At 39.8% G+C, this 22,312-nt stretch overlaps 1 non-coding gene across 1 annotated transcript; it reads left to right on the top strand.

Annotated features, from left to right (window-relative positions):
- The first annotated feature begins 15,221 nt into the window (after nt 1-15,221).
- LOC145400904 (5S ribosomal RNA) lies at nt 15,222-15,340 on the top strand. Its single transcript, XR_013897527.1, has one exon. It is a non-coding gene; the product is annotated as a 5S ribosomal RNA (ribosomal RNA).
- The last annotated feature ends 6,972 nt before the right edge of the window (nt 15,341-22,312 follow it).

The following is a 22,312-nucleotide window of genomic DNA, read 5'->3' as shown; positions in this document are numbered from 1 at the left end:
TTCTTCTTTTGGATGTTGATCCATTCACTGAAAAAGGCCAAACCGACCATCTCCTCCGAAACATACCAGAGATGCTGCTTCCAAGCTGCGAGAGATGTATCAGCAAGACATCACTCAGGCAGGCCACGCTGGAGATGGCACATGAAGTCAAGGTTTTTTTGGGGAAATATCAGGCAGTCATCACATTGTTCCAATACTTGACATACCTGAGTGCAACATAGCCGGCACTGCTCATCACATGCCTTTCCTGATCAGTAAGCTTAATCTCAGTCCTGAACACGTATGTCTTGAGAGCGTAGATGGCTTTCACCATCCACCTGGCTAGGTGGAATGCACCAGGCATTCGAATGTTAAATGAGCCATCTGTACTTCACCCAAGAACAGGAATGCTAGAAGTTCTGTGTAATCATTAACTTGAGTTACTTAACAGCTGATGCCGTAACTAGATCACCACCATCAGAGAAACGTTGTGCAAGATCTTAATCTTTTGTGGCTGGAATCCAATGGGCCTTGTGTATGAGTTTCCATTGCTTCTGGAAACCCACAAAAAGTTCAGCGTTCGATCCCGATGCCTGCCTGTATGCCTTCTTGAAAATGTCAGACAAGACAATCTCATGAACATGATGTCGACACGCTGCCCACAGCAGCTGTCCATTAAGACCTTGCTGTAACTTCACACATGCTCCCTCAGACAGATAAGTGTTTGAAGCAGTAGTGTCAAACACTATTAATATTCCTTGCAAAACCATGCTGTTGAAGGAGGCTCAGACAGGCATCTGCTTGAGCAGTCACAGTGCTACAGATAACTTTTGGGACAACAAGGAGTTTTCGATATTTGGCTGTCACTAGGACAGTGGTACAGTCAAGTTTCACGGTTTGGGTTAGGCCAAGGAGCAGCTTCGTGTCCCAGTGTAAGAGAAGAGGCACCATTGGTAGTATGTCATGTTTTTTGGCTTCATGTGCTGTCATTTTACTGTTCAAAATTCGATGGCGACGGATAGAGCTTCTGCAAAGCATCAGTTCATTCAAGTTTTGACCAGTCACTTTTGCCAAGGCTCCCATCACAAACATCGCTGTCCTGTCTAAGATATTTGCTTGATCCAACATCGAAGTCATCACAAGAGAAAGAATAGCGTTGGCAGTCTCCTTGACCCTCTTTGGCGTATGTGCTTTTCGACAGAACTTGGGGGTAAACTCCAAATCTCCTCAACATCTTCTACTTTCGATGATGAAGAAGAAAAGAGGGAATTAACTTTCGATGAATCGACTGTCTAAGCCACAGCTTGTCTCTATCAGATTTTTCCTTTCTCCTCCACTCTCTCTCCATTCGCCTGCATTTCACCTCACAGGATTTCTGGAGCAGTTAGTCGACTCCTGCCAGTGTTGATTGCATGCGATCTTTCTACTGACTGATTAGGAAAGGCCAGTCTTCGTAGTGTGTGAACTGCATCTGGGCGTCTCGCTTGGAAATGTCAAACAGTTCTTCAAGGTCTCCAGAAAAAATTTCTTCCTTCATTTGACATAACTCTGAGTCGATTTTCCTTCAGCTTTTCATACTGCTCAACGAGTCCCAGAAATTTCTTCTTGCAGTAGCAGAGGGTCGAGGTTGGAACATTGGCTGAGCCCCAGAAGCAAAGAACAGTGTCAGTGCTCACGCACTGTCTGACTTGGTAGTCTTCAGGATTACGTGGTGGTAAAAAGAGATGACCCTTAGATGGTAGCCAACAACCAGTGATCCTCTCTTCAGGATGACCAATCAACCAGACAGAAACATTGCTTCGTGTAGTGGCTGTAGCCATGTCACCTGCAAACAGAAACGCAACCTGAAATAGAGGAAGGCATGCAAAGTAGGCTGTACAAAGCACTACACACACACACACACACACACACACACACACACACACATTTTGTTCTCACGAATGAGTAGAGCAATAGGCACAATAGCACATTGCACAACCAACCAACTGCACTGTGAGGCCATCCGCGGGTATTTATAAACTCATGGCCAACTCCTCCAGAACATTCCCTAATGTTCTCGAACCGTCTAGAACCTTGTGCAACATTCCAGAATTTTCTTGAACCGTTCCTAACCGTCTAGACCAGTGGTTCTCAAACTTTTTAGTGGGTTACCCTATTTGGAATATTTCAAGACTTTGCGACCCACAGGTAAAAAAAATTAAACAAAGAGAGAGAGAGAGAGAGTAACCGGTATATAGCCTATCGTAGTTATTATGAATATGCTAATAGTGTAACAAGGATAAATACAATTTCAATTACGTAAATAAAATACCTGAACAATGAAAGCATTAGGCCTATTCTATGTCCATGCGACCCATCAAAACTCCTTTCACGACCCACCTTTGGGTCGCGATCCATAGTTTGGGAATCACTGGTGTAGACACTTCTACAACATTCTACAATCAGCATTTATCTCGAACCGTCTTTACCCTCTCAAAAGTTCACATTTAAAACGACCTGTGTTCGTTGTGAGATCGGCCTTATTTTTTTGTGTTACTAAGGCAGTGAAATGGAATAAGGGCATCTTGTGTCTGAATCTATATACGCTAGGTGAAATGACCATGGATCACCTTAATGTACATATATATATATATATATATATATATATATATATATATATATATATATATATATATTTATATATTTTCTGTATTGAGAGAGAGAGAGAGAGAGAGAGAGAGAGAGAGAAAGAGAGAGAGAGGTTACAGGCGCCATCATATTGGTGCTTGTCCTGGCTGAAAATCGTCGGTTGATTGCCGCTCCAGTTTAGAGGGAATTTGCAACCAGTTATGTTCTCATGGCATTCAGCAGAGTTTTCTGTCATATCTGTTTGTCTGTTTAATTCATTATTATGGACTCGTAATTGTACAGTGACAACAAACCTGATTCCTCAATTATCTACACACAGAACAACAACTCTCTTTTGTGGGGGGGCTCCCAATATACAGCTCTTCTCAACAAGGTGGAATCAAAGCCTTTTTATCTCATCGACTCTCCTCTTACGGGCTCCCATCAACACCTATTTATTCGCCACAGTGTTGCATCTTATATATTGTTTTTTTTTTTTTTTTGTCATTACCGCGATGGTCACTCCTTCTCTGAAGTGTCTGGTTGTATCTCTCCAGCACTATGGCGGGCTTGTAGCACCCGTCTAACATCAAACTCTCATCCTTTTTCTGTCCAGCTCTCTAATGCAGGAGTTAACCGTTACTCCCACTCCTTCATGTAGGCATCAGGTCAACTCTGGAACTGTACTCCTCTGTATTTTCTACTACCAGTGATCGACATTCTTTTAAACGCAGTGTGTCCAGGCATCTCGAAATTAACGGATCATAAATTTGTCTGTCTGTTATCATGTTTTTTTATTTTTTTTAAGGAACCATTTGCTGGTTTCTAACCATCGGTTCCTTTCTCATTCCATTAAAAAAAAAAAAAAAATGGGTGAGCACATTGCAGTCTATGCCAAACTCGTTCACCTACAGAAAATAAACTATAGGAGAAAGAAAGGAATCATTGAGATAATGGTGACATGCAGTATGGGCAGACTAGCCCTCTGTACAAGGTCTTTCCCGCCCACCATATACACCAGCCGACCTTCGTTTTTCTGTAATGTATTATCATGATTTTAGTATGCCTACCTCTAAATTACAAACTGATTGTGTAATTTATGTATAGTGAACCATGTATTACATCAATATTTAATTCCAGTGCAACAGCTTTGAAGGTTTTGTCACTGTCAGATGTTTTCAAGACTGTCCATGCGATAGGCTACTACCAACAAAGTTTATGACGGCACTTACTACCCTTGCCACTGAACATAACTGAACACAATGAATTTATCGGTATACAGAACATCAGTAACTTCACTACAGCCTCAAAATCATCACAGATGGAGCACCAGTGGACATCATGAAAGTCGAAGTACCCGAGGATCGGCAACATGAGAACAGGGCCCAGTAAAACACGTCAGCCAATGTTCAGGTCCCTAGGGAGATGAGGAGGTCATGTCATCATGCGCGCCATTTCCATGGCTGAGTGTATCAAGCTATCAGTTGTATCCAGGCACAGAACAATGAACTTACTCTGATGATATTTTTCCTCTGTCTTATGTTCATGTAATCCACTAAAAAATCAAACAATTGTTCTTTGCATGGTTATTATAACATCAAGCCTAAGGCAAATGATCACAGAAATTTAATGTATTAGTTTTCAAATGAAAAACTTGCATCGAGAAGTGGATAGTTGCTTGTTGTCATGCAGACAAAGTGAATCCATACAATGCACTCTTATGCTCTATCCACTTCACTGAAATTTATTTCACATATGATATGAAATATCGATTACTTGGTATTGAACAACCTAGAAATCAACGAGCACTGAAGGAGGAAACTGTCTCATCTCCCTTTTTGCCGATGGTTAGTTTCAGTAGGATACAACTAATGTAGAATGTAGAATGATTTCGCCTTTGTGTGATAGTAGAGAGGTGTGGGTATGTAAAAGTAAAGCGATATGTGGCAGGGAGCTGGGTATGTCGGATTGCAGCATTATTTGTGATGGTACACCATTATGCGTGGAAGCATGCCATTGTTTGTGAAAGCACAGCAAGAGGTGTGTGAATGTGAGAGTAGAGTACTATGTAATGGGGAAGAGCTGTGTGAGCAAGGCTGGGGCATTGGTTGTGTAGGTGCAGCATTATGTATGCGGGTATTGCATTCTTTGTGAAGGTACAGCAAGAGGTATGTGTATGTGAGGGTACATAGCTGTGTATGTGAGAGTGCAGTATTATTTGTGAAGGTACAAAAATAAATGTGTGGGTATAGCAATGTGTGTGCAGGTGTAGCATTATACTGTATGTGCAGTACAGAAGTATTTGTGTGGTACTGCAATACTTGTGTGGCCATAGCATTGTTTGTAATGGTACAACATTATTTGGGTAATGTAAAGTCTCGCTTGCTGAAAAGATCATTATTAATTGTATGAAAAGGCTTGGTAAGTAGTGTAATGTTACATTTGTCGTTGTTTCAGCTACCAGGGTACCAGAGGAGATGAATGGTAGATCTGAAAGAGCACAGAAACGAGGACTAAAATCATCATTAACAGAGATGTTAAACAATTTTTGCACTGAAGCAGATAATAGTGACTGTAAAACAAAACTAATAGGACAGAACCAGCTAACCAGTTGACGGAGGATACACTTACAGAGAAGCCTGATGGGCTAGGGGAAGTCTTCCGTAACATACAGGAAGAACTAAAGCAGACAGTAAAGACTCTAGAAGAGGAAGACCATCTTAACCCGTCACATCCCGACCACTTTCGCACCTACGACATCCCCCAGTCCCGACGATTTTTGGATTTTTTTTTTTTTTTTTGGCTAAAACCTCCGCTATTGGTGAGAAACATCAAAAATTCATAGAGAAATCGCTCACCTGAGGTTTAAAATACTCGTTACAGGTAGGAGTGCCTCCTTACCATACAGGGTTTTCTATCAGGCTGGCTGCAAAGAAAACGAGTTCTATGGGAGGATAACTATTCCACACCACTCATAAACGGTGTTTATTTATTTACTTGGTACGAATTTATATGTAGTATGAGAGTATATTGGTTTTCAAACAGTAATATAGGGATTATAAGCATTGTTTCACTCACTAACTCATCACCATTCCTGACCTTTTTTTGCCACATTACCTGATCATCATTTCTGACTGTTTCTTCCTCTAATGCTACGTAAACTTTGTCCTCCACATTGTCATCGATTGGGGAATCACTCTGGCCCTGAATGTCTTTATTGGCCAGGTCAATGGTAACAGGTGATTTGCCGAGACAATGGCGTGCGGGGGGGGGGAGATTATACCGTGTAAGGCATTGTCCCTGCTTGGCATCTTGTAGAGGAATAGAGGAAGGTGTCCCGTGTATACTTACGAAAAATCATGCGCAAAAATTGAAAATTGTGCAAATTAGGGACCTTGCAATTGCAAAACGTACCAGTACGTCGACGGGACTGGCAAATGCAAAATATTGCAACATACCCATACGTCGACGGGACGTCTCGGGTTAAGGAAGAAAATCTTTTACTGAATGTTGAAATCATATCTGGCTTAGAATAATATGTAAGAAACAAAGCTAGTAACAAATAAACAAATCAAATACAAACACAAACAGTGTTGTGGAAACGTAGCGTGGGTTGATGGAGGACCCCTGAGTCAGTGACGTGCATGACATCATGCGAGGCGGAGGCTTATTTTAGCTGTCCACTTGGATAACCTGTTTTACTGGGTCGTGCACGTGACGAGCAGGATCATGTCTTCAAAATCTCGTCTATTCTAGTCGAGTTTTCACCGAGTTTGCCCCGAGGTGAGGTTGCCGGCCCAAGTTGACAATTATCAGCCGGGATATACACTCTTGTGGCTGCGCCATAAGAAGTGACAGAGGGGAGAAGGACTGAAGTCTTGAAGACAACATGTGAATAAACTGTGAGGGGGGGGGGAAGTCAAAGATAAAAGTCACGGTCATGAAGGATATGAAATGGGGATGGTGCTGTTTTGATGGTGGTATCAGCTATCTGAGTACTTATGTTAAAACTGAGTAACGTTGGTCATTGTATGGAATGCATTTTATTTTCAGACATGATCAACTTGCATCCCACATTAGATGGTGTTGTTAGAAAGTTAACGCATGAATTGTTCCAGTGACATTCTTTAGGATTTCTTACTTGGTCTCAGTTTTAATGATACGTCTGCTAAAGCTATATTTTTGTTTACTTGAAGGATTTCGTAGCGATTTTCTCCAGTGATGTATTTTTCCTATTTCATTATGATATCCTGTTTGTGGTACTGATGCAGATATCGATGACGGTGCTTCCATGGTTGTGCCAACGCTAATATTCCAATCCAGATAACGTCAGGTAATCTTATTAAGCTCAAATGAAACAAAGGAGCCTCAGATAGTTATTTTTGACAAAACTAACCCTTTCATGATCAGTACAACTCAAATACTCTGTTCTAACCATCACTGACGATGTGTTCACCTGAAAACCTGTGATATCAGGCTGAGATAATAAAAACTACCACATTATCATTGCCTTCTCAATGTCGGGACAATTATAATATACTAGTTCAACTTACCCACGACGATTTTTGATCAACTGATAGTGAGTTATATGAACATGATTGCTAAAACTGGTACCAGTGACTCTCTCAATGACAGGGCGACTCTGTTAACCCTCTCCAGTGAACCCCAGATGGTTATATTCATCTGTTAATAAGGGCATTCTGGAAAATCATAGTGCTCTTTTGTATTACTCATTGAAACCTGACGCTGAAGGGTAGCCTGCACCTGATGGTGTCATGCCCCTTGGGTGAAGCAGCTGCGACATCCATATAGAAGCTAAAATTCCCTATATATCCTGTATTTTCCCTTGGGAAGGAGCTTGGTCCAACAGAGACTAGCCACTGGCTTCCACAGTGGAACGCCGGATCCCCACACGGTTTGTGTTCTGTGTTATACCACAGAAACAGTTGCTTATCTGTGGTAGACTGGACTGCTTGACAAGACAGAATGGCTTAAGCAACAATAAAAACAAATGATTCAAACCATGTCAACAATAAGAATATGTGACTAATATATAAGAGAATATTAGTGTAATAAACTTAATTTTCGTTTTAAGTCACTTTTTCTACATCGTTTTTTGCAAGAAAGTGGCCAGTGTACTAATGAAAACCTAGCCAGCATTGCTACTGATGAAACTGATTTAATATTTTCCTCAGATTACAAAAGCAGGCATCGTAAAAGTCGGTGTTATTTTAAAACACGGCTCTTACTTATATTTAAAAAGTGACTAAGGAAGAAATGCTTCCAAGTTTCTTAAATCAGCGAGAATACGAACTTAGTCGTAAAGTGACTTACTGAACTATTCCGTGCAGGGCCCGTGTGATAAATTGAATGTGGCTCTTGTAGAGGGGGGGGGGGAGACTGGCCCAAAATTAAAGGGAGCCATCAGAAGGGCATTGGACCGTTGTGTTGGCCGCGTACCTCAAACTCACAAGAAGTTCTAGAAAAGAAGCGACGTCGGCATTCAGTGAAGAGTTTTCCAGGGATTAGCTGAGATGAACAGCGATGAAGAAAGGGATGGAACTCTGGATGAAATAGATATACAGTGATATCTTGGTTGAAGATACTGTATTTATATGGTATATAGCCTAAGAAGGTCTCCGTTAAGGCCATGAGAAGTGTACCAATAAAGAAAAACAGAAGACAAAAATCAAATGTGCTCAGAGAACGGAGACATCCCGTGACGAAACTTTGACCCAGATCCTTGACCATGATCTTTGACCGACTGCACAAAAATGGAATAATTTCTTTCCATACCCAGAAACAAGATATGTGCCAAGTTTAACCCAAATCAGATCAGTTATTCATGTCATAACTTTATGTTCTGAATTTTGACCTTCATCCGTAATGCTGACTTTTCATCGATCTGCACGTAAATCGAATCATATTTTCCCAGACCCACACGTGATGTATGTGCCTGTTTTGATGCAAATGAAATCAGGTATTTGTTATATATTATAGCGGCATAAATACCTACAAAGAAATGGACTTATCACATTAGACACTGGTTAGGCTTGGCTTATTATAAAAAATGTGCAACAGGTTATGCCTGTGAGATGAAGCCATAATTCAGGCGGCTTGAATGATGCAAGGATGACTGTAGACATACTGCTCGTGACTCTCCCACTCATATCGTTTGTGCTCTCCCGTTTTCGGATCCAACAACAACGTTCTTTAATTGGAAAATGAATCGTCATGATAATGATAATGTTGATGAATTAGGATTTTGTGTATACATTATTTTCAGGTCAGTAGTTCCATTACATTATTTGAGGAGTTGACTGTAGGACCACTCGAGCAGGGCAGTACTCCTAAGGTGGACGGAAAGCTGATGACAGGGAGAGCTAGCGCCTCCGTTCCATCAGCCCTCGGGACTAGTTCCTGACCATCCTCCTTTGCTGGAAATTTTCAGGTTCTCAATAACACAGAGAGTAGGCCAGCATGCTTTCCAATACAAGTTTCTCTAACTGCCAGCACCAAACTACATGCACAGTACACACTACACTCCCTTTTCAAAAAAAAAAAAAAAAAAAAAGAAAGAAAGAAAAAAAGAATAATGGCATAATTAAATCTGGCCTCGGAGTCGCCGGGGGTGGGGGATCATAAATTCCCTCCACCATCCGCCCCTCTCCCGGTGACGACTCGGAGAGATGCCTGGAACCACTGTCTGACTCAGTTCTTCATTTCTGCAACATTTGTGGCCTTTCCTCTAACTTTCTCTCTGTCAAACATCACCTTTCCTTCTTTGAACCTCACCCTCTCTTTCTGTCTGAGACTCAGCTGTCTGAGGCAACTGACAGCAAACCATTTTCTGTTTCCTCCTACTCTCTCTATACTCATTTCAAAGCCAAAGGTGGTTGTTGTGTTTATGTACGCAATGATTTATCTTGCTCTCATGTTCCTGAGCTTGATTCTTCTCAGTTCTCTACTCTCTGGCTTCGGCTTTCTTGTCATTCTCTGATTAAATATATCTGTGCCGTTTACTTATCTCCTAATTCTACTCTAAAAAATTCTTCAACTATCTTACTTCTACATTGGAACACATTCTATCCATTTTTCCTTTCTCTGAAATCTCCATTCAAGGAGATTTCAATGTTCACCACCACTTTTGGCTCTCCTCTCCTTTCACTAATCCACCTGTGAACAAGCCTTCATATTTTCATTCTTAACGACCTAGAGCAGCTTGTACAGCACCTTACCTGTATCCCTGACCGCATTGGAGAGAGCTCCAACATACTTGACCTCTTTCTTACAAACTTCCTTCTGCTTATGCTGTTAACCTCTTCTCTCTGTTGGGCTCCTCCGATCACAACCTAATTACCTTGATCTGTCCTATCTCTCCGGTACAGCCTGTGGACCCTCCAAAGAAACGTTGACTGTGGCACTTTGGAGCTGTGGATTGGGAGGTCCTCAGGCAGGACTTCTTTGATCTTCCCTTGAATGATTATTGCTTCTATGGCCGGGAACCATCTGAGTGTGCATTGTGCATTACGGAGGTTATTCTCTCAGGCATGGAAGCATACTTTCCTTTCTCATATCCTTTGACTAATGCAATAAAGCCTAGGTTTAATCACGCTTGTTCTAATGCTGTCTGCAACAAGGAGAGGACCTATAAAAGGTACCAGAACCAACCCACCCCTGAATCACATCTTTTATACGTTTCTGCCCGGAACCATGCTAAGTCTGTTCTTCGCTCTGCTAAAAATAATTTCATCCGTACTAAATGTTCTCAACTCTCCAACCTGATTTCTTCCCGCTTCTTCTGGTACCTTGCCATAAACCTTTCTAACAACTTTACCTCATCATTCTTCCCTCCTCTTTTCTATTCTGATGGCTCTGTAGCTATTTCTTCTACTGATAGAGCAGATCTCTTTGCTCAGACTTTCTCCTCCAATTCCACCTTAGACAATTCCAGCGCTGTTCCTCCATCACTTCCCCCCTGTGACTTCCTCATGGCTGACATTAAAATTTCTTCAGCTGATGTATTTTCTGCTGTTGCTGGCCTTAATACTAACAAGGCATATGGGCCTGATGGAGTTCCTCCTGTTGTCCTTAAGAGCTGTGCTTCTATGATTACACAATGCCTAGGTAAACTCTTTCGCCTTTGTCTGTCAACTTGTACCTTTCCTTCTTGCTGGAAGTTTGCTCTCATTCAGCTAGGCCCAAAGAAGGGTGACCATTCCCAACCCTCTAACTATCCTCCAATTACTTTAACATCCTGTGTCTCAAAAGTTTTCGAGTCACTTCTTAACAGAAAAATTTTAAAGCATCTTTCCTATCACAACCTTCTTTCTGATCGTCAGTATGGGTTCCATCAGGGACTCTCCACTGGCGATCTTCTCACCTACCTTTCAGACTCCTGGTCATCCTCTTTTCGGGACTTTGGCGAAGGCTTTGCCATCGCACTTGACATCTCAAAGGCTTTAGATAGAGTCTGGCATAAATCTTTAATTTCCAAATTGCCCTCTTACGGTTTATATCCTTCTATCTGTGCCTTCATCAATTGCTTTCTTTCTGATCGTTCTATATCCAGTGTTGTAGACGGCCATCGTTTTTCTCCTAGATCTATCAACAGTGGTGTGTTCCTCAGGGCTATGTCCTATCACCAAGTCTCTTCCTATTATACATCAATGACCTTCTAAGCTGTACATCTAACCTTCTCCACTCGTAGCTGATGATTCCACCCTTCACCTTTCCATTCGGTTCCCGCAACCTCCATCTCAGTAGTTGCTTCAACAGACAAGGGATGAGGCAATGGTACACCTAATGTCTGACTTGGCTCGTATCTCTGACTGGGGGAAAAAAATCTTGTTGTTTTTAATGCATCAATACCTCAGTTTTTACACATATCAACCCGACACAATCTTCCTCAGGAGTACCCATTAATGTTTAATAATATCCAGCTGAATCCTGCATCATCCTTGAACATGCTTTGGGTTTCATTCACTTGGGACTATTCTTGGAAAGATTATATTTCACCTCTTGTAAAATCTGCTTCCAAGAGATTAGGTGTGCTAAGCCGACTCCGTACCTTCTTTACCCCTGCACAGTTGTTAACTTTATCCATGGGTTTCATCGCCCCTATTTAGAGTACAACTCTCATGTGTGGGGATTCTTCCCACATACAGCTCTCCTCCATTGGTTGGAGTCAAAGGCCTTTCGTCTCATCATCTCTCCTCTTACTGGCTCCCTTCAACCTCTGTCTCTTCGCCGCACTGTTGCATCTTTATCTCTTTTCTATCTTTACTTCAATGGTCACTGCTTCTCTGAACTGTCTGCTTGCATGCCTCCACCTCTACGACGGGCGCGTAGCACCGGTCTAGCAACGAACTCTCATCCCATTTCTGTCCAACTCTCTAATGCAAGAGTTAACCGTTACTCCCAGTCCTTCATTTACGCAACAGGTCAACTCTGGAACTGTCTTCCTCTGTCTGTATTTCCTACTTCCTATGATCTCCAGCCTTTCAAACGCAATGTGGCCAGGCATCTCGGTATGAACGGATCTTGATTTTGGTTCTCTTTTGTATTGTTTTTGTTTTTTCTTGGAAGGAAAGGTTTGTGGGCCCCTGACCTTTGGTTCCTTCTTTCTTGCATAAAAATAAAAATAAAAATAAAATGTCGGCGTATTTTATATTTGTATATACAAATATGTTTTTTATTTGTATGGTTATCCGTTTATTCATTTCTGAGAGGTTCACTGGATTTGTTGAGAGTAATACAAAGATGGAGAAACAGAAAGAAATCTTAATGAAATATGCAAGGGATACTCTCTCTCTCTCTCTCTCTCTCTCCGTCTGAAAAAAGAATTGCATTATGCAACATCAACATGGGTCTAATTCCCAAATATAATGGAGCAACTCGTATATAGGAGCATTTCATTGTTGGAGTGGCAGTGATTGTGGATGAAATAGTTCGCATAATGTTCTTCACGAACCTCTATATGTGTGAACACATGAAAGCTCATGCTTATGCTGCCTCCCAGATGTATTCCCTAAAGTGAGTTCGAAGTCAGCCCAGGAGGATTGGCTTGGCAAAAGTGTTGATCAAGGTAGATTGTAACCTCTTTACTCCGCTGTCGTATTATTTATTGTAGTCATGTTAGCAAAGACACAGTTACTGCAGGGGGCTAATGAAGGCTATATCGAATCTTGCCGCTTCGAAAAGTTTCTGTGAAGCTGCTTAAAATTGTGTGTCGGCGGCAAAAAATATAAATATAACAAGAAGCAGCACATAGATAGCACAACACCCGCACCCACAAATTGGTCTAAGGGCTGAATATTTGACTTTGCCCTGGGACCTTGATATTAGACCAATTACTTTCAGAATGTAATAATTTCCTTCTTGCTCAGTCCTTAACAATTCCACCAATTCAGTTCAAATCAGATCAGAAGAGTTTGTGTTGAGTTTACCAAGTAACTTCAAACTTCGAAATTTCCCTGTGGCTTTGACCTTTCACTGATTTTCCTCCAAATATATTTTGTTTCCCTTTGTTTTAACTTTAACAGTCACATGTTTAATATAAATGGATTCAAAAAAATTTCTGCAGTAGACTTTCCCATGTGGCCACACCTTTGACTTATTTTTCAGCTCCAGCCCCCACCCCCCTCAAAAATATACGTGGGGACGCTCACCATCCACTCACTCGATGTAGTACCTCTTTGGGTGTCTGCCCTTTCCTCTCTTCCTTCCTTCCTTTTGTCTTTCTTACCTTCATTCTTTCCCCTTCCTTCTGCCTGCGGGAGCTTTATACTCGCTCTTCTGTCTGTCTTTCCTTCATTCCTTCCCCTTCCTTCTGCCTATGGGTGACTCTACACTGAGTGACAAACCAAATGGTTTCCTGTATACCAGGAAACCATTTACTACGCTAGATGATAACCATATAACCAATTTATGTTGCCTGGTGGTTTAGTGGGTAATTAAGGTGCTCCAGTTGGATTGAGCTAGTGCAGGTTTATATCCAAGGGATGGTTAGGGTTTATTGTTCATGTAATGCCACTCCGGGATGAGTGAGGCTGGTCACTCTCATCTTAAATGTTAGGACCAGCTTGCCTAGCCACGGGTTCCTATGTTCCTCATGGGGCAATATTGTATTAGATGATGTAAATGGAACCCAAACCCCACAGATAACTAGGGTCTACAGTACTACTGTATTTTACGAAGCCCAATGCTCCATCCTGGTGGCTTGCTGGATGTACACGTACAGTACCATATTATCTTGGCTGCAGTCTTTCATTCCTAGCCACTTCTGTGTAATGTCCAATGTCTGCAAAAACTGATAGGCCACCTTGGCAAAATTTTTTAATAAACTAAGAGGCCAGATATGTCGGCAAATGAAGGTGGTAGCAAAAGTTGTTGTTTTGTGATGTTGTGAAGAAATGTTAAGTTGCCAGGTGTTCTTGTGCCAAAATTTATTCACTGCATTAGGTATTTTTGCACTTTTTTTTGTTGTTGTCTGCCTACCATATTTTTTACGTGAATGTTTAAAACGTCTCTATATTTATATTTACTGAATGGAAAAAATGTCTTGACATTGCTACTCCTCACCCTGCCCAAAGGTGGTGAAGTCAGTCTGGATGATGATATTTAAAATGCATACACTGAAAAAAAATATTCATAAATTCTGTTACGAGCTAAAAATATGAAGATGAGATGATGGTAAGGAGGTTATGATGGTGGTATGTCTTTCTTTTAGCTTTGCTCCTCATATTTCTTTGGTCTCCTTGGGGTGTAGTACTGAATCAAACCATTTCAGTTAACAATTGTTATGCAAGGTAAAGAGTGTCATTGTAAGTTTTTCAGTTGTTTGCTCTGTACTGTGCAGCATTAATTAATCATTATCATTATCCTGACCCATTCTTTCCCATTAAGGATGGAGTGAGATAGGATTCAAAAGTAAGAAAGGAGACAATGTAAAAGTATAAGTACTACCTAAAGCATGTTCAGAGGAATATGCCAAAGAGTCATTCAAGCCCCAGGAAATTGCCATTGCCTCTCAAACACACACATATTTAGACCAATATAGTATATATATATATATATATATATATATATATATATATATATATATATATATAATGTATAGTTGTGAGTAAAAGATGGAAGAAGAGCATAAGACAGTATGGATCAGTTGGGTCAAGGATGTGTGGGTAAAGTTGAAAGTTGGAATACAAATGTGGGCGATTGTGTGTGTGTATGCGCCAATGCAAGATCGTGCTAGAAGAGTGAGAGAAGAGCTCTGGACAAATGTAGAAGTGTGCATGGAAAAGTTTGGAAGGAATGAGAGAGTGTTTTTGATTGGTGATATGAATGGTAAAGTTGGGAATGTGAAGGTGGATGGAATAGTTGGTGAATGGGGTGTGCCTGCTGAGATAGATGAGAATGGGAGTGCGTTAGTGGACATTTGTGCTGGGAGGGGGTTGATGATAGCCAATACCCTCTTCAGGCATAAAATGATCCACAGGTATACATGGTGAGTGATGAGAAGGGTGGGTGGTGAACTGAATATATATATATATATATATATATATATATATATATATATATATATATATATATATATATATATATATATATATATATATATATATATATATATATATAACGGCCATACCACGTTGAGTACAGCACTTCCCGTCCGATCAGCGAAGTTAAGCAATGTTGGGTCTGGTTAGTACTTGGATGGGTGACCACCTGGGAACACCAGATGCTGTTGGCATCCCTACGTGTCAAATGGGGTTGGTGGAGGATTAGTGCCCCTCCCTGTAAAACAATTAACTCTAAGCCCTTGGCCACCCCGATTGGGATACATGGCGTCTGGCAATGAATGAATGAATATATATATATATATATATATATATATATATACAGTGTGTGTTCTTACCTAATTGTATCTTTACAGGAATGAGTCAAGCTCGTACTGTCCCGTGTCTTAAACCATATTTATCATACATATCCTTAAATTTGTGAATTGTTTTGGCACACACTATTTCATTCGGTAGTGCATTTCATTGATCAATTGCTCTGTTTGGGAAACTGAATTTCCTTACGTCTTTATCACCTCTCTTCTTATGCAGTTTTTTGCAGTGTCCTCTTGCTGATGCTTCTCCATATGTTAAGTAATCATTTATGTCTATTTTCTCCTTTCCTGATATGCACTTATATAGCATTATCATGTCACCTCTTTTGCTTCTCTCCTGTAGTGTTGGTAGATTCAGTTTATTTAGTCTTTCTTCGTAGCTTAGGTCCCTTAAGGTTGGTATCCATCTTCTAGCGGCCCTTTGAACTTTTTCAATCTTGTCCATATGCTTTTTGAGATGAGGACTCCAGACTATTGATGCATATTCCAGGGTTGGTCTAATGAATGATGTTATTATCCTTCTTAGCATGTCTTCATTTATGTATGTGAATGCTATTCTCATATTTGCAAGCAGTGTATACATGTTCCGTACCTTCTCGCTGATGTGGTCAGCAGGAGATAGTCTGTTATTGATAATCACACCTAGGTCTTTCTCTCTTTCTGATGTGTATAGGGTTTTATTTCCTAACTTATAATCCCAATCAGGTCTTTTTCCACTTTTACCAAACTTGATTACATGACACTTGTCGACATTGAATTCCATTTGCCATGTACTACTCCATTCATGAAGTTTATTTAATTCTTCTTGTAGCTCCCTGCAAGAGTCTGTGCTAGTAATTCTCCTTTGTATTTTTGCATCATCTGCAAAAATATTCAGATAGCTCTCATTTCCAGTGTTACTGTTTATATCATTCATGTACACTAAAAACATGATTGGTACCAGCACCGAACCCTGTGGTACTCCACTAGTCACTTCTTTCCATGATGATTAGTTTCCTCTTAGTACTGTCCTCATTTCTCTTTTTATGAGAAAGTCTTGCATCCAACAAAACACTTTGCCTCGAATTCCTCCTTGATGGTACAGCTTCCATAAAAGTCTTTGGTGTGGTACTGTGTCAAAAACTTTCTTGAAATCTAAATAGATACTGTCCACCCATCCTTCCCTTTCCTGTATTGTGTTTGTTACTCTGTCATAGTAGCTCAACAGATTAGTAACACATGATTTTCCTTTTCTGAACCCAAACTGTCTTTCTGTTATCATACTGTGTTCTTCTAGATGATTTACCCAAGCTTTTCTTATAAGTTTTTCTAATACCTTGCTTACAACACTGGTCAGTGATACTGGTCGGTAGTTGAGAGGATTTTGTCTATTTCCTTTCTTGAATAAGGGGACTATATTTGCTTTTTTCCAAATATCAGGTAGTTTCCCTTGACTCAAGGATTTCTTGAAAATTAAAAATAATGGTTTACTTAACTCCTTTGCACATTCTAGTAACACCCAACATGAAATTTCATCAGGACCACTTGCTTTTCCACTGTCTAATCTACTTAACTCCTCCTGTATTACTTTTTCTGCTATTTGCATATCTGGTAGTATGTGTGGACATGCGTGTTCCACATAGTCCCTCTCAAAATTTTTTTCTTCTGTAAAAACTAATTGGAAATTCTCATTTAGTGCTTCACAAATGTCTTTCTCTTGTGTATAAGTGATTCCCTCGTCCATAATGGATTGTATTATATCTTTTACTTTGGTTTTGCTTCTGATATAGCTGTAAAACAACTTTGGTTGATCACTACTTTTATTTATTATATCCTCCTCAAACTGTTTTTGGGCTTCCCTCCTTATTCTTGTATAGTTGTTTCTTGCCTGTTTGTAATTATTATACGCCCTTTCACTATTGTGTCTTCTGTATCTATTCCACAACAAATCTCTTCTTTCTTTTGATTTTTTACATTCTGTATTGAACCATTTCTGTATTTTCTTATCTGCTTCTTTGTGCTGTGGGATGTACTTCTGGACTCCTATTTCATAAAATTCACAAAAAATTTTTTATACAGCATTTAAATCTTGTCCTCTAAGCTCATTTTCCCAATCAACTTCTAAGAATACTTCTTTAGGTCTTGATAATTTCCCTTTTTATAGTTTAGGCTCTTTTTGTAACTGTCATTGCTGTTTACTATGTGATATGCTATCCTGAAGTTATAATTTAGTACTGCATGATCGCTTTTGCCGAGTGGAGGGTGATTATTAAACTGTCAATGTCATTTTCTTGCCTAGTAAATATTAGATCTAGCACTGAAGGTACATCAAGTCCTCTTTTTCTAGTGGTTTCCCTCACATGTTGCGTTAAGAAAAACCCTTGTACGAGATCCAGGAGCTTTTGGTCCCAACAGCTTTCTTCGCTATTTATGTCTAGAGTATTCCAATTTATATTTGTATTGAAGTCCCCAGTTAGTATAATTCTTTCCGATTTCTCTTCCATTTTATGTAGCAATGACCTTATACTCTGAATTGTACTCTCTGCCAGGTCCTCATATTCGTCTCTTTCCCATGTGTTTGATCTGGGTGGCACGTACGAATTGGCTACAATTACTTTACCTTCAGATGTGTCGATCTCTACTGCAATCATTTCTACTTGTGATGGTATATCTAGGTTTATTTCCTTGACTGTTAGATTTTTCTTAGTTAATATTATAATTCCTCCTCCTTTTTTTAAATTTCTGTCTCTTCTCCATATATTGTATTCCTCTAAGTTTAGTATGTCATTGGATATCCTTGGTGTTAATTTTGTCTCAGTTAGGCATATTATTTGTGGTTCATTTTCTCTGACATAATCATTTATCTCTAGTAATTTAGATACCATTCCATCCACATTTGAGTACATCAACTTTATCATCTTGTTTATATACTTGTCATGACATGGTTCTACTACCTTCCTCCTTTTTCTTCCATCCTGTTTGTGTACCACTTTCGTACCTGCAATCCTATTACTTTGTAAAAAAAAAAATTCTTCTCCTCTTCTGATCTTCCCTCATTTTTTGTTTTTGCTTCCTCCCTTTTCTCTTTCAGTAATTCCAGTTCCCTTTGTGTTAGGCATCTTTTTATCCATACATTTTTGAACTCCTCTTTTTCCATAAGATTCTTTGCATTTTTTAGTATCTCTTCCACAGTGTTTACACTCTGGAAAGTCACCTTTAGAGGTCTTGTCTTGCTTTTCTCGTATTTCCCTAACCTTTTGTGTTCCTCTATGTCTTTACTACAGATTTCCTCTGATACTTCTTTCAGTAAGCTCATTACATTTGCCATCTCCTTTTTGTCTCTAGTGATCTTGTTTTTAATTTCTTCCTCTTCTATACCAGTGATTACTATTGATTTATTTATTTCTACTGAATCTCTGACTAACTTTGGATTGTTTTGGATTATTCTTTTCACTTCCTTTTTAATGCTTTTTTCCTCCACCCTTGTTTCTAAGTCTTTCTTTACTTTCACCATTTCAGCATACGTGGTTTCTACATCATTTTTGTAGCTTTGCACAGCTTCATTCACCTGTGTTATCTTCTCCTCAATATCACTGCTCTGGCCCATAAGACTGCTTGCTTGCCTAATTGTCTCTGTGTCATTTTTTAACTCTTCCATAACACTCTCGTGATTGACTACTGTACTTCCCATTTCACTCACTTTCTTCCTAAGCGTACTCAATTCCACTGTTAGTTCACTGATGGTTGTGTCTTTCTTATTGGCCTCCCTTCTGAGTTTTTCTATCTTTTCCTTTTGCAAGTGCATTTGCTTCTTTATTTCATCAATTTCATTTTTGAAAGCCATTTCTAGTTTGTGTACATGTTCAACCAGTCTATTGTGAGTCTCCACTTCAACCAGTTCTTGGTAGAAATCATCATTTTGCTTTTTACTTTTATCCCTTTTCTTTTCCAAATTTGTTTTACTGAAGTATGTATCCATTTTGTAATACTAAATGAACAGAGTATGTACTTACAGAGTATGTACACTTTCCCCGTGTTGTGTAGTATAAACAAACCCAGCTGACTCAACTCAACGCATCGTGGTTCTTTGTTCTGTTTGAACCAGTCTTATTTAAACTCATTATTTCTTTTCCTTTTAATAATGAAAAATCATTTAGTCTAACCTGGTACAGAGCTTGACTCATTCAAAGATACTAATTTAGGTATTGCCACTGGCCGTGTTGGTCTGGTATGGAGCGCCGGTGACGGACGTCTACCTCCGATGATTCCTTGTGTGTGTGTGTGTGTATGTGTGTGTGTGTGTGTGTGTGTGTGTGTGTGTGTGCCTATTTACATTTATGACTCAAATTTTGTTCGACTGTTAACAGACTTGGTGGAGTAGGTGAGGGTTTTGCATTGAGAAAATATTTTGCTTCTCTTAAAATGAAACAAAGGTTAGGGTCACAGCGCCAGGTGAACTCCTTAACTAGCAAAATCGTCTAGGTCATTTTTTTTTTCAATTTAAATCTAATTTGGAAAAAGGGTTGATGAGAATTTTATATGGAAGTGATTGAGTTTTGAGAACAGTCATTCCAAGGTCAAGGTCACATGGCAATGTCTTAGTTCGTCTCGTTTGTGTGTGCTTCATAACAAATTAACTGAAACAGTTTTGTTACGATTTTAGACAAACTTGATAGAAAAAGTGACGATCAGGAAAAAAGTGCACTTAATGCTTTTTTACAACCATTGATCAAATATGAAGGTCAACTTAATCAGTTCGTTTTTATTTATTTACACCATTTGATGAAGGGGTAAATATAAGGCAAGGATAGACGAATTCGATTTTTAGAACATCAGTCAAAAAGTAAAGGTCACAGAGAGAGGTCAAAGGCCAATGTCACATGGCAAGGTCAACTTGTTGACCCAGCCCATACACCACCTCACATGCTGTACAGATTTCATCTGTGAACACCTTGCACACACCTTCCACCTCCTCCATCTCCTCCAAATCATATGTACACGATCTTTCCTCCACTTCTTTGGTATATATATTTTGCCCCTTTCTTCATCCTCTTGCAACTTTTGGATCCTCTTTGCATGAACTTCGTCCTCCTTCTCTTCTCTCCTGTTTATTAATCGCATTTGTACCCTGACTTCGACCACCAACAAATGGTGGTCAGAGTCCACATTCCCAACCTCTGTATGCTCTCGCATCCAGCACATATCTTCTCATTCTCTCATCTACCCACACATAATCATCCATTGCTTCTGTTCATTTAGCTCACCACCACCCGCCCTTCTCATCAGTGGCTCAGTATACCTTCAGATCAGTATGTGCCTTAAGAGCGTATTGTCTATCACCAATCCTCTCCCCCGCACAAAATTAATGTCCACTAGAGCACTATATATTCCCATCGACTTCTACAGGCACACCTCACTCACCAGCTACTCCGTTTACCTTCATATTCTCTACTTTTTCATCCATATCTAAAACGAAAAACACTCTTTCACTCAACTCAAACTTTTCTCTGCTTGCTTCCACATTTGTCCATAACACTTCTATCACTCCGCTCTCAAGGTCTTCTGTCGACACTTAGACGCACACAATCACCCGCGCTTGAGTTCCTTATTTCAATCTTAACCACACAAACCTTGAACCAAGTGATCCTTACCCTCCTATATTCTCCTTCCATTTCTTGCACACAACAATACACACACCCTCTTTTGCCTTCTCATTCTCACCTTCTCCTGCACATATACCAAATTCATATTCACACTCTCTGACACCCTTACCTCACCATTTGGTCTCAGTAAATCCACTTAAGTCCACTTATGCATCTTCAAGCACATGGACAATCTTTCATTCTCTCATCATTCGCACCTCTCACATTTCATGTGGAAACCCGCAACACGTCCTTTGTCCGGTCCTTGATTGTCATCTGTTGGTCAGTTCTGGTCCCAGGCATTTTGTTTGTTTTATTAGTTAGTTATTTTCCGGGGAGGGGCACAATACCTCCTGTCAACCCACTTGTTGAAACGTACGGAACACGTATTGGTTGGTTATACAGTTACCAACCTGCGTATTAAATGATTTTCTGATTTACAGGAAATCATTTGACTTGTCACTCAATGTCGAGTAACCCTGAAGCAGAGTAGAACTATACTGAGTGAGTGGATGATGGGCGAGCCCAACTACTACAGAAACAGATTATTATTTTTTGTTGCTACTGCTAGTATGATGAATCCTCAGCACCTGACGTCAGTGACTCCACTTGGCAGAATATTAATATCAACAGTGCCAGCTGCTTCTGATTCTCCAGTTATGGTCGTATGTTTAAAACTTATACCAAGAACGGGAAGGCTAGCCTCGGATTTCTGATGGACAATTATGGACAGCTCTTTGTTGCTAGAAAACAAAATTATTATTTTAAAATGATTTTTAACATGTAAGAATGAAAAAAGTCCACAAAAATGGCATCTGAAATGCAAAGAGATTCAGAGACCTATTGACATTACTACATTCGACAATGAACTCACAGCACATTTGTAGCTAGTGGAATGTATTGATGGCTATAGGGCTTTCAGTCTACACCCTCTCCAAATACTCTCCCGTTTCTTTGTTTCTTTCATCTTTTGTTTCTGCGCCTTTTCCATCTCTAGATGTTAGCAATCACATTATAATAAAATTTTATTTTTTAGTTCATCGTTAAGTCTACATAGTAATCACCATTGCAGTTATTGATACAGTATTTGTAAAATGCTTACCGTACGTGAAAGGATGCAACACGAATCCGATGAGTTGTACATATTTTGATATGAAGTCCCAGTACTAGAACATTTATGAGATTGTAACTCCCGTACTGTCTCTCAACC

This window comes from Coenobita brevimanus, chromosome 53 (genome assembly GCF_032717465.1).
Source record: "Coenobita brevimanus isolate Jiangsu-jjx chromosome 53, ASM3271746v2, whole genome shotgun sequence".
NCBI classification, from domain to species: Eukaryota; Metazoa; Arthropoda; class Malacostraca; order Decapoda; family Coenobitidae; genus Coenobita; species Coenobita brevimanus.
Note: the sequence above shows the minus strand (reverse complement) of the source record. Positions and strands in the feature narration are given on the sequence as shown.